The following is a 16,078-nucleotide window of genomic DNA, read 5'->3' as shown; positions in this document are numbered from 1 at the left end:
TAATCAACAAAACCTCCCCCTTCCTCCCATGAATGGCTTCGGCTGATTTTAGAGGAGAGAGAGAAGATTTTTGTGACTTATATAATGTATAATTAGTGACTAATGTCACTTAATTAGAGGGGAAAGGCATGCGTTACGACACGTGGCGCATTAAACGCTATATGTCGAGATTTTAAGCTATTGAGTCAGTGAGGTTAAATTTGTAAATATCTTGAAAGGAAATTAAGGTAATTAGATATGGTAAAAACTCAAATAATTATTTCAAGTAGTAGTATTTAATTAGAATAAAGATTGAATAAATTACTAATATAAATGATATTAATAAAGTCGAACTTTTTAAATCTTTTGAACCCAATATCAAATACTTCGTCAAATAAAATTAAATATTAACATAATATTAATATTACGTTATTATTCATTTTAATTTATTTAAAGATCTCTAAAAAACTTATTATAAACGTTATCCGAATAAAATGTAAAACTTGCATACACGATTATAAGGTGGAAACCAAAATGTTACATAGCTGGAGCAGATCCATAACCTCATGCAAATCTATATATAAATTTTGCATCTTTAAAATAATTAGATAAAATTTCATAGTGATAGCAATCTCCTATTACGATCACAAGTATTATTTGACACCCCAAAAAATTTATAAAAAAAAATTAAAATTCAAATATTTTTCAAGTGACTTTTGTCCAATTTTATTTTTTTTTTCATAATCTTTTTCTTTAGGTCAAATTATATTTATTTCAATTGACTAATTGTGTGGGGAAAAAGGATAGATTAAAAAATAATAACTTGAGATCGTTCAATATATAGAAACAAGAAAGTGGTTCAATATATTGGTTTGAAAATTTTGAAAAAACATGAACTAGAATTTATTTGCAAAAAAGGAGGGGGAATAAAAAATAAAATAATCAACCAACGAACTATAACTCAAATCGCATAATCTTTTCATATTCACTTAGAGATTATAAGTTTGAGTTTTTTTATCTTTAGTAGAAAAAAAAAAAAAAACAAAATAACCAACTAGTTTTATAATATTAATAATTTTGACATGGGGTGCATTTTATAATTAATTACTTTGATAAGGTTACCGCTGGACGCTGGTACCCTTCCCTGCCAACATTAAGGCTTAACTAAGTCTCCAGAAAATAGGATATCACTTCTTTTTCTTCTTCGTCTTCTTCCATTTTCAACAATACACAAACAGTATTAAATGAATGTGATTCATAGTTCACAGAATTGGTAAAAGAAGAAATTAGTTACGAAACACAGTCATCTAAATTTGGGGCTCAATTATGTTGGCCTAGCCTCCCAACTCAACAATGGTTTAGTTCACATACAGCGCCATCTCAACCCAAAACTTTCTTCTGTTTGTTTTATATCTGGGATTGAATTTTGATGATGAACAAATTAGAGAATAAATATAATTGAGTTTTGAATTAATTTTTAATTGTATTAATCTTAATAATTTTTAGTTTGGATACACCAATCTAATATGTGTACTAAAAAAAATAAATCGGAAATGATATATCTTTGTCTTTGGGAAGCTAGCTTTTAAATTTCAACTTATTAGAGAGGATGTGGATTTCTATTTACATCATGAAAATACATTGTTTAAATTCTTCTAAAACTTTGAAAAATGACTTCTCTAAATGTATAAATATATAATTTTGACAAAAAAAAAAGCATTTTAAATTCTCTAAAAAAATACATTCTTTTCTAAAATCCATGAATTCAAACACACTCTAAGCCTGGGGTAGATATATAGTAATTGATCAAGTACCAAATGCAACAACTTGGTGAATATTGAAAAAATATAAATTATTTAGGAAGGTATAAGGGCATAACCATGTGATGGATAATATCGATTTTGGAGTTTCTCTATCTTTCTTACTTCTAATTTCTTGAAATTTAAAATTTCTATTATTTCTATTTTTATTAATTATTTCGTAAAAGTGTATCAATGCCTAACAACCAAGTTTAGCCTCGCTTTTAAACCCTCCTGTTAAGTCATTTCAAAATAATTATCTAATATTTTAGTCTATATGTAATAATTTCTCGAATCTTAACAAAATTTCAAGACTTTAATCAAGTATTAGAAACATAAAATTGTTTGAACTCATAATGTTGAAACCAGTAAAACTTATTACGTTGCCATGCATATAATAATACATTTGGTTAAGAAACCCTATTACAATATGCGTATAGATATGCTTCTGTGGAACCATAACTTATTAGCAACTATATATATAATTAAGTATGTGTGAACCATAATATTATATTAGTCACAACGGCAATGACAAATATCGGATCCTTTGCAGAACCCTCCTCCTTTGCAGCTAGAATGGCACGCTATGTTGCAAAGTGTGTTATCGCAATTTGGTCGAGGATGGTCTAAGCAACATACCGGAGGAAATGCAGCGACTTCAAGACCTAATAATAATTAATTTGGTAAGCAATATCCGTGGAAAATTTTCAAGACATATATCTCGCCAAATTAAAACCCCGCAACGAAATAACGAAAATATGGTTCAATTATTGAAAAGTTAAATAAATAAATAAAATTTTCAATTAGTATATAAGACTAAAAGAAAGTATAGGCAGGAAACTAATTTTTAATTAATCAATATTATTAGTCCATTTTTATTTTCTAGGAAAATTATGGTTTAGCATTTATAATTTAATTTGTAAGGTTAAATATTAATGATTTAAGATTTAGAATTTAAAATAAATAAAATAATTTTAAAAAATGACTAATCTAAGACTAAAAAAATTGCTACCTAGCTAGCATTATTAGTCTAAGGCTAATTATAACCCAACATAACATGGATAGCGCAAAAACAAATAAATAAAGAACGTGTGTAGAAGAAGAAACGAAAACAGGCACACTACTATATATTTTTGTATTGTAGTGCAATTTAGTTATTCTTAGAGAATATTATTACATATTCTAGAATTTGAGCAAACGTTTAATTTCCAGCAATTAAGAACTAAAGTAATAAAACTAATGGCTTAATAGTATAGACAAGCGCGAATACAGAAGAATAATATTTTTACCTGCGTGCAATATTATTGTAAGCATAATGAACACAAGAATTATTCCTTTGGCCATCTTAATAGCTTTGAAAAGAAATAAAGATCTGCAAGTTATTTATATACACATATTCTTTTGGTGACCTATTTATATATGCATATGCAACAAAACATAACATTTTGTAATAAATGCTTTTATTAAAATCTAAAATTGTTACAATGCAAATTAATTAGTATAGTTTTGTAACAAAAGTCGGTCATTATTGTTACAAAATAATAATAATAATAATAATAATAATAATAATAATAATAATAAACAAAAATGCAGTTATATTCTTCAATTTTAACCCAAAAAAAAAACTCTCATCAAATTGTCACACCATAGATTCGAATAATGCATGTTATCTATTATTTTGACGCTTAAAAGAGTTATGATAGATATAACTATATCAATATGTTACTGCAAATATAGATAAATAAGGTGTATCCGCACAAATATTTTAATTTTAACCAAATTTTTACTAAGGAACCCAAAACATGCACCTTTTTTTCCCTTTCCTTTTTCTTTTATTCCCGCACCTTTTTTTTTGTGTGGGTGAATCTCTACTTTTTTATTTAATTTTGGGTAAATTACTAAAAATATACTCAAATAATTTTTTTATTGACAAAAATACATTTATTTTTTTCTGTTGACAAAAATATTCTTAAATAATTTAAAAATGTGACAAAAATATTCAATATTAAATATGTATTTTTCAAAAAATACTTTAGAGATTGAATTTTGATGAGATTTTTTACGAGTTTAATTAGAAAAATGAATTTTTATCCTTAAAATGGTGATTTTTCGGTAAGTATATATTTTTTGTAATTTTTTAAAAGTATTATTGGTTGTTCATAAAAAAAAATCATAAAAAATATACTTATAAAAAAATCACCAAATTTTAAAGATAAAAATATTTTATTTTTCTAATGATGTTTGCAAAAATCGAATCAAAAATAATCTCTAAAACATTTTTTTGAGAATACCTATTTAATAGATGAGCAATGTTAGGGGCCAGTAACTTTTGTAATTGGTAGCTAGCAAATAGACATCAATGATAATTTAATGGTGTGAGATTGGTGTGAGATTTCATCTAATGACTCACATTTCTCTGCTGGTTACATGTTGGCCAAAATTCAACAAAACTGCTGCCCTTAAACTTTTCCTTAATATAATGTTAGACATTTTTATTACATTTTTAAATTATTTGAGGGTGTTTTTATGGATAACAAAATTCGAATATATTTTTATTAACACAAAATTATTCAGATTCATTTTTGGTAGTTTATCCTTAATTTTCTTATATTTTTTTATTTCTTCACTCCTAGTTAGGTTTGATATTCTCTGATTCTTATGGTCAATGGTCAATGGTCAATCTCCCATGAATATATTTGAAGAATGGGAACATAATTACTATAAAAAGGGACACTAAATATATTTAATTTTGAATTTTGGAACTATGTCTTTTTTTTCATCGTGTTTAGAGGCTAATATGGTATTCTGAAATATCTACGAGTTGTAACATTGGTAGGAGGTAGCCATCACTATAAGATTCTTTCTAAAAGTGTTATTTAATGATGCAAATTTATATTACAAGAAATTTATTTTTTTACTATCGGATTTTTTGTTGAACTATATTATCTAGATAAAAAGAGAGCCTCGATGGAAGCTATCAGTCATATTCTAAGTTCTAACGTAATTGCAACTATATCTAGGAGCAAAAATATACTCACCTAGTTTGACATAAAAAAATATATTGATGCTACCGTCGAATTTTTTTTAAGATAAATTCGAGATTAAATATATAATTGTTGACCAAGTCAGCTAAATTTTAATGTGAAATTTATAATTATCAAAATCGAATCGATAATTAATTCACTTAAAATATTAAATTATTGGATTAATAGTTCAACCATTAAATCATTAATCAAATCAATTAGTCTGATGATATAATTAAATAATTATATAAAATTTAATTATTTTTTTATTGTAAATATTTTTATTTTGTTTTTTATAAAATTAATTATTATTTTTAAATTTTAATATTTTATTAATTAATTTATATTTATTATAATTATATACTATAAATATTTATTAAAAAAATAATATTAATAGATATTATATAATTATAAAAAATATATTATAATTAATAAAATATTTTTTATTTATCTTTTTAATTTTTATATATTTAATAAAATTTATAATTAAATAAAAATATAATTAATTTAAAAATAAATAAATTTAAAATAAAAATAAAAATAAATTAAATATAAATAAAATAACATATTTTTATATATATTATAATTTGTATAAACAATAACAAGAAGCATAATAGCCTGATGGCTAATGTGTCTTTTCTCCTTCTTCTTTCTATGTCAAGAATGACCATCATTTATCCGCACCTTTTCTTTCTTTCTTTGTTTATCTATTCACCCTACTGTTGGTCATCCTGCGGTAGCCTTGTTCTCTTCTTTTTTTTCAAACTCCTCCTTGGTTAGCCTTGCTCCTCCTTTTCATCATGACCATAATCACCGACCCGCAACATGGGTCTTCCATCTTCCCTTGCATCACTGCACATCGCTTGCATCTTTCCCTAATCAGAGCAAAAGTTCTATTTCTCCTTTTTGTCATGATTAGAATTTCGGCTTACGTTGCACTCTTTTCTTATTTTGTGTTTTTTTGCATCTCGTGTCACACGCCTCTTCTTTTGCGTTACTGTACTGCACGCCTCTTTCTCAACTATTTCATCAAAATTTATTTAAGTTGGAAATTATTAACATTTTTTATCCACCAGTTTGCGAGAACATATTAAAATATTATTAGAATTGTTAGTAATTGGGAGTTAAGTTAATAATGGCTAGTAGTTAAACAATGAATATGTATGAGATTAGTTAGTAATATCCCTATAAATAAAATGACTCTTATATCATATAACAAACAATTTTAACCAAGATTACAAGAACCGAACCGGTCAATGAACCGGCCACGTAACTGATTCAATAGTTCAATGGTCTAACTGGGATCGGACCGAAATCAAACCGATTTAATTAAATATACATTAAAATTATTAAATATTTAAATTCAATATTTTTAAACTAATTTTAATTCAATTACAATTTTCAAATATAAGACAAAATTCAATTCTATTCAATTACAAAATAATTTCAATTACAAAATATAAGACAAAATTTCAAATATAATCGTAACACAACAAAATTCAATTCAATTACAAATTTCTAAATTCACCAAATATAAGACCCAAAGTATATAATCATATTTTTTTTTTGAAATTCTAATCAGTTAGTTTAATCAACATGTTCTCATTGAATGAACTCGAAGAGTGTGAGACAGAGTTACCTGAAATTAAATTCATAACCAATTCAATATTTAGCAAATTGAATTCAGAATCCATACTCAAAGAGCTCGAAGAGTGTGAGACAGAGTTACCTAAAATAAAATTCAGAACCAATTCAACATTAAGCAAATTGAATTCAGAATCCATACTCAGAATCACATCAACATTCAACAAATTCTAGCATGTTTGGTTTAACATTCAACAAATCAAATAAATAATCCAATTTCAAACTCAGAACAGAGACTCAACTCAGAACCTTCAAAATTAGTTGGAAAAAGATGAATGGCGAAGACAGAATGAGCTCGAAGAGTGTGAGACAAAGTTACCTAAAATCAGAGGAGAAGAGAAGGGGCGACAGCCAAAACGGCGAGGATGGAGCAGCAACGACCCACGGCGAGGAGTGGACCAACGAGGACCCACGGCGAGGAGTGGAGCAACGAGGACCCATGGCGAGGAGCGGAGAAGCAGCGACGGCGAGAGAGCTCGAAGAGGGACCTTGAGCTTGGACAAAGACAAAGAGAGAGATAGAGAGAGAGAGAGAGAGCTTGAAGACGACAGCCACGGTGTGTCCGCTGGCGGCCAAAGAGAGGAGATCAATGGTGGAGAAGGTGGTGGCTAGGGCTTCTATTGGGTGTTTGCTCTGGTAGGATTCAATTTGGGATTTTGCTTGAATACTGAATAGTGAGGGAGAAGGGAGAGGGGGCTGCGTTTTGCTTAGGCTCTTAGCCTTTCTTTTTGTTTTTTTTTTTAATAAAGAGACAAAACGACGCCGTTTTACACTTTTACTTTCAAACAAAAAACCGCTAAAAAACCGGACGGTTCTTCCAGTTCACTGATGATTGGATTTTTGACGGTTTAGAATTTCATAAATGAAATCTCGTTGAAGTATAGTCTCTAAACCAACAATAGTCCTCTCATATAAAAAATTGTTTGTCACAAGTATAAACCCCTGAAATCTATAAACCGAAGTATTTAAACCTCGGGTCGTTCTCCCTAGGAATTACAATAAAGTGTCTTGTTATTGGTTGTGAGTTATTTTGGGGTTTTGATAAGAGGCATGGAAGATAAATGGCAAGAAAGTAAGCTAACAACTATAAAAGGCTCTTGGTGAGGTGTGAGAACTAGAAGTCCTATCCTAGTTATCCTTCTCAATTGTGATGAGAATTGTTCATTGCTACCACTTAGTTAACCCTTACTAAATAAAGGAAAGTAAAGTGGATGAATTGACTTGAGCCACAAGTCCTAGCCAACTCCCAAGGAAAGACTAGCTTTAGTGCACTCCAAACCAATTAGCAATCTCTCCAATTATCAATCAACAAAGGAATTAGATAACTCAAGTGTCACTAATTACTCTACCTAGGCCAAGAGGAACAAAATCTAACTAATAGCTATAAGAGACATTTCATCAAACACATAGAGTGCAATACAAGTAAACACATGAATTTGCAAGAATTAAGGAGAGATCTAACTACAAAGGCAAGAGGTCCATAATAGAAAACCATATCAATCATAAAACAACAAAGAACTTACCAATTGCATTGAAGGAGAAATGTAGATCTACAAAAGAGAATTCACAAACTATAAACAAAGGAATTACATTAGAAGAAGAATTCTACAACTACAATAGAGGAGAGGAACGAAAATTGGAAGAGAGAAGAAGAAGAAATAGATCTAGATCTAAAAACTAACCTAATCCTAATTCTAGAGAGAAGAGAGAGCTTCTCTCTCTAGAAACTAACTAAAAGCTAAACTAAAACTAATTGGTAACTAACTTCTAAAGCATGAAAGTATCTTCATTCCCCCTTCAATCCTTGGCTTAAATAGCACCAGAAATGAGTTGGATTGGGCTCACAAGGCTTTAGAATTCGCTGGCCACGTATTGCTTTAAGTGGACCATATGGCAGCAACGATGCGTGCGCGTACTGTGTGCATACGCGTCACCATACATCTAGAAACTATGGCAAATCTTATATCGTTTCGAAGCTCCGGATGTTAGCTTTCTAACCCAACTAAAACCGCATCATTTGGACCTCTGTAGCTCAAGTTATGATCGTTTAAGTGTGAAGAGGTCGGCTTGACAGCTTTCCGGTTCTTTCATTTCTTCATGAGTTCTCCAACTTTTCATGCTTCTTTCTTCATTCTCTTGATCTAATCTTTGCCTCCTAAACCTTAAATCACTTAACAAACATATCAAGGCATCTAATGGAATCAAGGAGAATTAGATTTAGCTATTTTAAATCCTAAAAAGCATGTTTTCACTCTTAAGCACAATTAAGGGAGAAGTTATAAAACCATGCTATTTCAATGGATAAATGTGGGTAAAAGGTTATAAAATCTCCTAAATCAAGCACAAGATAAACCCTACAAATGGGGTTTATCAACCTCCCTACACTTAAACCAAGCATGTCCTCATGCTTAAACCAAGAATGAAGTAAGGGTATGGCATTTATTCAATGGGAACTAACTAAATGCGCCATGCAATCTACCTATATGCAACTATCTAAATGAATGCAATTGCTTGGTCAAAATAAATCAATTCCCAAGAAGTATATATGCACAAGGGCTAAGGACTAGCAAGTCTAATCCAAAATTGAATTGAGTTATTAAATATTTGTACAAACTTGCATGAAGAGATGATCATAGGTGGAAACATGTAATTGAGCATCGAACCCTCACCGGAAGTGTTTGCACTCTATTCGCTCAAGTGTTTAGGGTTGATTTACTCAATTCTCCTCTAATCATGCTTTCCAAGATTTGTTATTCTTCTAACAATCAACATATATCTCATGCATGCATACATCTATCATGAGGTCTTTTCCTTAGGTTGTAATGGGGTTAGGGTCAAGGTAGGATGCATATTTGGTTAAGTGAGCTTGAATTTTGAATCTTTGATAAGCTTAAACTTCCCACCTAACCTATGACATCCTATACGATTAACTTCTAACCAACTACCCATTCTTCACTTTTCCACATACTCATGCATTTCCTTTTCATTTCACAACACTTATGCATTGATCTTTATTGAGCTTCACTTTGCTTTGGGGCATTTTGTCCCCTTTTTATTTCTTTCTTTTTCTATATTTTTTTCTTTTCTTTTTCTTTTGTTTTTCTCATTCATTTTTTTTATACAAGAGCATCAATGCATAAGGTCTATACATTTGATCAATACACGAGCATATACCCAATTCCCAATATTTACAACAAAAATACAAAACTACCCTTTTATTCTCCCAATGTCCCAAGAGTTCCCACGCTTGAATGGTACTCACACGCACTAGCCTAAGCTAATCAAAGATCCAAATTAAGGACATTTATTGTTTTTTTTCGCTTTAAGATTGTAATGTGCTAAATTAAGAACAAGTGGGTTAAGCGTAGGCTCAAATTGGCTAACAATGGATGATAGGGGGTAAGGCTTTTTGGGTAAGTAAGCTAAATGAAATGATGGCCTCAATCATATAAATGCATGAATACAAGGAATAATGGACATATAGAATCAAACAATTCAAAGATTACAATCATAGAAAGAGAATAATGCACACAAGAAGGAAAAATAAGTGGTTATAAGATGTAACCACACCATTAGGCTCAAATCTCACAAGCTTATGTTCTTAACTCAAAAACATGATTCACAAGATATATAATTCAAGCAAGTTCTATGAAAAGTTTTCACTCAAATCAATTGGTGCCCTATAGATAGAAATCTTGAAAAATTTCATTATTTTGACTAAGCTTATTGTGTATACATATGCAAAAATTAAGAAAATGCAAGTAAAAATCCTAAAATGCAAGTAACAATCCTAAAATTCTAGAATGAAATGCAAACGTGTTGGGATTAGAAATTTGTCACCCAAAATCACCGATCGGTCGGACGACCTCCCCACACTTAAAAGTTTGCACCGTCCTCGGTGCATTCAAAGATGAGCAAGGGGGTACGACGACTCTCCGGCTTGCTGCGTGTTCTTAGTCTTGCCTCCGTTATTGCTTGTGGTGCATCATTTGTGAAAAACAAAAATATAACACCATAAGATGGGAAAACAAAAGCAAGGAAGCATAATTGTTGGAATGAGGTAAATCACTAGAATTGAGTGAGTGAATTAGTGTGACATTAAGAAATATTAGGTGTGTGAATTCTAAATTGCACGGTTTAGAACACACATTAGCATAAAAGTTATGTCACAAAAGAAGCATGCACTTCACTTATCCTAGTGTGCTTGAGATGCTTTAAGTAAACTTGTAAGGTAAAACAAGCATTAAAGAAGCATGGAAGCATTCAAGCTAAAACATATGGATGCATATGATCATGAAATACAATGCATTAGGGTAAATGCATAACATCCATCAAGAAGTTGCCTAATCACAAAATAAGGCTCAAATCACATGGTGGCCAAATCATGCAATTCAAAAAGAGTTACAAGTTCGAAGGCAATTCTCATCACTTGGTATTCTTAAAAGGTAAGCATGAAAAACTCAAAACCAAGTAGCAAAATATAACCTCAATCATAGAATCCAACAAAGATTATCTAAAAACATTCATGCTAAATTAGTATTTAGCCAATAAGAGGCGACAATGTGTAGTAAACAAGATCAATAAGCCAACACTTATAATGAAAATGGAGAAAATAAAATGAAAACTAAACCAAAGCTATCTAACAGACTAACTAACTAACTAATTAACTAACTAAAATAAATGGGGTGTTTGGAAGTGTTGGATGAAGGGTAGGAGAGGGAAAGAAGAAAGGAGGAGGAAAGAAATGGAAAGAGGAGAAGAAAAGGAGTGGATTGAAGGAAGGGCATCCACGCGTACGCACGCATGACGCGCGCGCGTCGATGGCTTATTTTGAGAGTGGCGCGTACGCGTCATGTGCGCGAGCGCGCAAATAGGTTTGTGCCTCAGGCCCAATTTCCGCACAGTGCAGGCCTAACTCTCGGGTTAAGGTATGGAAGGTGGAACTTCTCAATCCACGCATACGCGTGCATGTCGCGCTCGCGTGGATGGTCCAAAACGCTTGATGCACGCGTACGCACGCAGTGCGCGTACGCGTGGATGGTGCTCTATTTTTTCAAAAATTTTTGCTATGTTTTTGCACCAATCCAAGCATTCCAAACCTCCAAACAGCTACCAAAATACCATAAAACCTTATTTAACATACTAAACTACCAATTAGACTCATTAAAACAATCAAAACAAGAAATTAAACTAATTCTACCAATATGTACAAAAGAGAAAATGAAAGGATTTTACCATGGTAGGGTGTCTCCCACCTAGTACTTTTGTTTATTGTCCTTAAGTTGGACTTATGGGGAGCTCCTCTCAAGGTGGCTTGTGCTTGTACTCATCTTGGAACTTCCACCAATGCTTGAATCTCCATTGTGCCCCAAGATTTCCTATGGGTTGAGCCAAGTGTTGATGGAGTTCTTCACAAGCTTGGGGCTCCCAAAGTTGATCCTCTTCTTGTAATCCGGGATCCCACACTTTGTTTTCACACCCGTCTTGAGGTTGATCATCATTATTAGTCCAACTGGGTGGTGAGTAAGGTGAATTCTCTATACAGTGGCCAACAATCCTCCTAGACCCATCTATTTGAGCACTACTCCAACCTTTATATCTCATGTTTGATGCATCAACCATAATGAGCCTTGATTTGCAATGCCCACCACAAAACCTTTTCTGCTTACGCTTCATCCCACAAACTTCCTTAAGTTGGCCATCCGTTTCAAGCAAACCATATTCAAGTGGGATAATAAAGCTAATAGAAATGAATTTCACCCACTCAAATGAAGGTGTATATGGCAACCTAGGCAAAGATGCTTCCAAAGATCTTGACAAAGCATAACCAACCCTCGTTCTTCTATCTCTAGGGATTTCCACCTCTTCACAAGATCTCTTAATCTTAATCCTTTGTTCAACAATTTTATCAAAACCTTTTCCCTTACTCAAATCATAATAGGGAGGGTGAGAAAAATTTACCTCCTTAACGCTTTCAAATCCAACCGGAGAAGGTTCTTCATGCTCAAAGGATTCTTCACCACTAAGACTTGATGCTTGATCTTCATCACCAATGGAACTCAATTCTTTCTCTATCCCATCCACGTCTTCATATGGAATATGCCTTGGAAGGTGTGTGCTTTCCTCCCTAGCATCAATTTCAATCATCTTGGAGGGGTTTTCTTCAACTCTATGTTCCCATGGAGGCTCCACATCTCCTAAGTCTTCTACCACTTCTTCCTTGTCTTCAACAATTAAAGCTTCCTCCAATTGTTCCAATACAAAGCAACTTCCTTCATTTCCCACTGGAGTTTCTAATCTCTCCTTCATGCTATGTTCTTCATTCGATTCTCCACATGTAGCCATGGGAGTTCCTTGAGTGTTCAAGCATTGGGAGGCTAATTGATTTGTTACCGCATCCAAGGCGGCCATGAAATTTTGCACATCCCTTTTCATCTCTTCTTGCCCTTGAACAAGAACACCAAGGGTTTCATCCATTAGAGATTGGGGTGGGTGGAAGGGTTCATCATTTCGGGGGAGGGGTTCATAGTAGGAAGGTGGTTCTTCTTGGTAGAATTGTGGTGGTTCTATGTTTTCCACTATTTCCACTTGTTGCACAACACACTCTATGGTTGCATGAAATTGATCCAATGCTTCCTTGAGACGATCCCTTGACTCTTGTTCCTCTTGGATATCATGAGTAGGACCATAAGGCTCTTGGATTGAAAGACATGAGTATTCTTCCATGGGAGGTTGTGGTGAAAGGTAGAATTCATCTTATGGTTGAAAATTTTCATATATTGGGGGTGGTTCATCTTGGTAATAATATGGAGGGGTGGCTCTTGAAAATGTTGATGTTGGAATGGTGGTGGCTCTATGTGTGGTTCATATTGCTCATATGGTTGTTGGTAGGATGGATATGGATTAGGGTCATATGAAGGTGGTTGATAAGAAGGGGCTTGTGAGTATGGTTGAGAGTTATGTTGAGCATATGGATCATAGGCATATGGTGGTGGTTCTTGAAAGTCACAAGGAGATTCACCATAGCCATTGGATTGATATGCATCATAGAATGTCTCTTTTTCATAGTGCATTGGTAGGGGTTGTTGCCATGAGGATTGATCATATGCATATGGCTCCTCCCACCTTTGGTTATCCATCCTTGATACACATTCTCATTGTAATCTCCACTTCCTACAACATAGTTGTAATTACACTCATAGCCAAAATGAGAATTCATGGTGAAAAGAGAAAATAAAATTCAAAAGCTACTAGAAATTAAGAGAAACAAAATTCTACAACTAGCAAATGAAGCAAAAGGCAATATATTCACAATATTCACATATATACAATAACCAATAACACAACACCATTGCAACTTCCCCGGCAACGGCGCCATTTTGATGATTGGATTTTTGACGGTTTAGAATTTCACAAATGAAATCTCGTTGAAGTATAGTCTCTAAACCAACAATAGTCCTCTCATACAAAAATTTGTTTGTCACAAGTACAAACCCCTAAAATCTATAAACCGAAGTATTTAAACCTCGGGTCGTTCTCCCTAGGAATTACAATAAAGTGTCTTGTTATTGGTTGTGAGTTATTTTGGGGTTTTGATAAGAGGCATGGAAGATAAATGGCAAGAAAGTAAGCTAACAACTATAAAAGGCTCTTGGTGAGGTGTGAGAACTAGAAGTCCTATCCTAGTTATCCTTCTCAATTGTGATGAGAATTGTTCATTGCTACCACTTAGTTAACCCTTACTAAATAAAGGAAAGTAAAGTGGATGAATTGACTTGAGCCACAAGTCCTAGCCAACTCCCAAGGAAAGACTAGCTTTAGTGCACTCCAAACCAATTAGCAATCTCTCCAATTATCAATCAACAAAGGAATTAGATAACTCAAGTGTCACTAATTACTCTACCTAGGCCAAGAGGAACAAAATCTAACTAATAGCTATAAGAGACATTTCATCAAACACATAGAGTGCAATACAAGTAAACACATGAATTTGCAAGAATTAAGGAGAGATCTAACTACAAAGGCAAGAGGTCCACAATAGAAAACCAAATCAATCATAAAACAACAAAGAACTTACCAATTGCATTGAAGGAGAAATGTAGATCTACAAAAGAGAATTCACAAACTACAAACAAAGGAATTACATTAGAAGAAGAATTCTACAACTACAACAGAGGAGAGTAACGAAAATTGGAAGAGAGAAGAAGAAGAAATAGATCTAGATCTAAGAACTAACCTAATTCTAATTCTAGAGAGAAGAGAGAGCTTCTCTCTCTAGAAACTAACTAAAAGCTAAACTAAAACTAATTGGTAACTAACTTCTAAAGCATGAACGTATCTTCATTCCCCCTTCAATCCTTGGCTTAAATAGCATCAGAAATGAGTTGGATTGGGCCCACAAGGCTTTAGAATTCACTGGCCACGTATTGCTTTAAGTGAACCATATGGCAGCAACGATGCATGCGCGTACTGTGCGCGTACGCGTCACCATACGTGTAGAAACTATGACAAATATTATATCGTTTCGAAGCCCCGGATGTTAGCTTTCTAACCCAACTAGAACCGCATCATTTAGACCTCTGTAGCTCAAGTTATGGTCGTTTAAGTGCGAAGAGGTCGGCTTGACAGCTTTCCGGTTCTTTCATTTCTTCATGAGTTCTCCAACTTTTCATGCTTCTTTCTTCATTCCCTTGATCCAATCTTTGCCTCCTAAACCTTAAATCACTTAACAAACATATCAAGGCATCTAATGGAATCAAGGAGAACTAGATTTAGCTATTTTAAGTCCTAAAAAGCATGTTTTCACTCTTAAGCACAATTAAGGGAGAAGTTATAAAACCATGCTATTTCATTGAATAAATGTGGGTTAAAGGTCATAAAATCCCTTAAATCAAGCACAAGATAAACCCTACAAATGGGGTTTATCATTCACCGGTTAACCGCCGGTTCGACCGATTTTTCACCGATTTGTTGCTAGACGATTTTTTATCTCACCCGGACCGGTCAGGTTACCGGTTCCCAGTTAATCCGGTTGAATCGGTCGGTCCGGTTCAATTTTCAGAACCATGATTTTAACAAAACAACTTCACACATAATATTATCTTTTTATTCTGCTCTTTTTTCCAGTGTTGTAAAAATCGGACCGGACCGGCCGGTTCGACCAGAAAACTGGTGAACCGGATTCCAAACCGATCCGGTCCGCTATTTAAACCGAACAAGGATGAGAACCGGTGTGGATCAGTCAAACCCGGAGTGAATCGGTTAAAACCGGTCAAACTTGGTAAAACTGGTCAAACCGAACCGATAGATATTAATTAGGAAAAAAGACAGATAGGTCCCTGACTTTTCAAATTTTTGACAAATACATCTCTGACAAAATTTAAATACAAAAAAGTCCCTGACTTTAACAAACGGAGGACAATTTAGTCCTTCCGTCTATTTGCCTCTCATACACCAAACGGAACTGGCTGACGTGGCTGAAACAGTGTCTAGGTGTCCGTTACGGTGCCACGCTGGAAGGGGAATAAAGTTCGAAGGACAAATAAGTCCTTGATGTCATTTTACAAATAAAGTTCGAAGGACAAATAGGTCCTTGAGATTTTTTTTAAATTAATAAACTCCTTTTTTAAATTC

This window comes from Arachis hypogaea, chromosome 2, assembly GCF_003086295.3.
Source record: "Arachis hypogaea cultivar Tifrunner chromosome 2, arahy.Tifrunner.gnm2.J5K5, whole genome shotgun sequence".
NCBI classification, from domain to species: Eukaryota; Viridiplantae; Streptophyta; class Magnoliopsida; order Fabales; family Fabaceae; genus Arachis; species Arachis hypogaea.
This window is presented reverse-complemented; position numbering follows the sequence as displayed.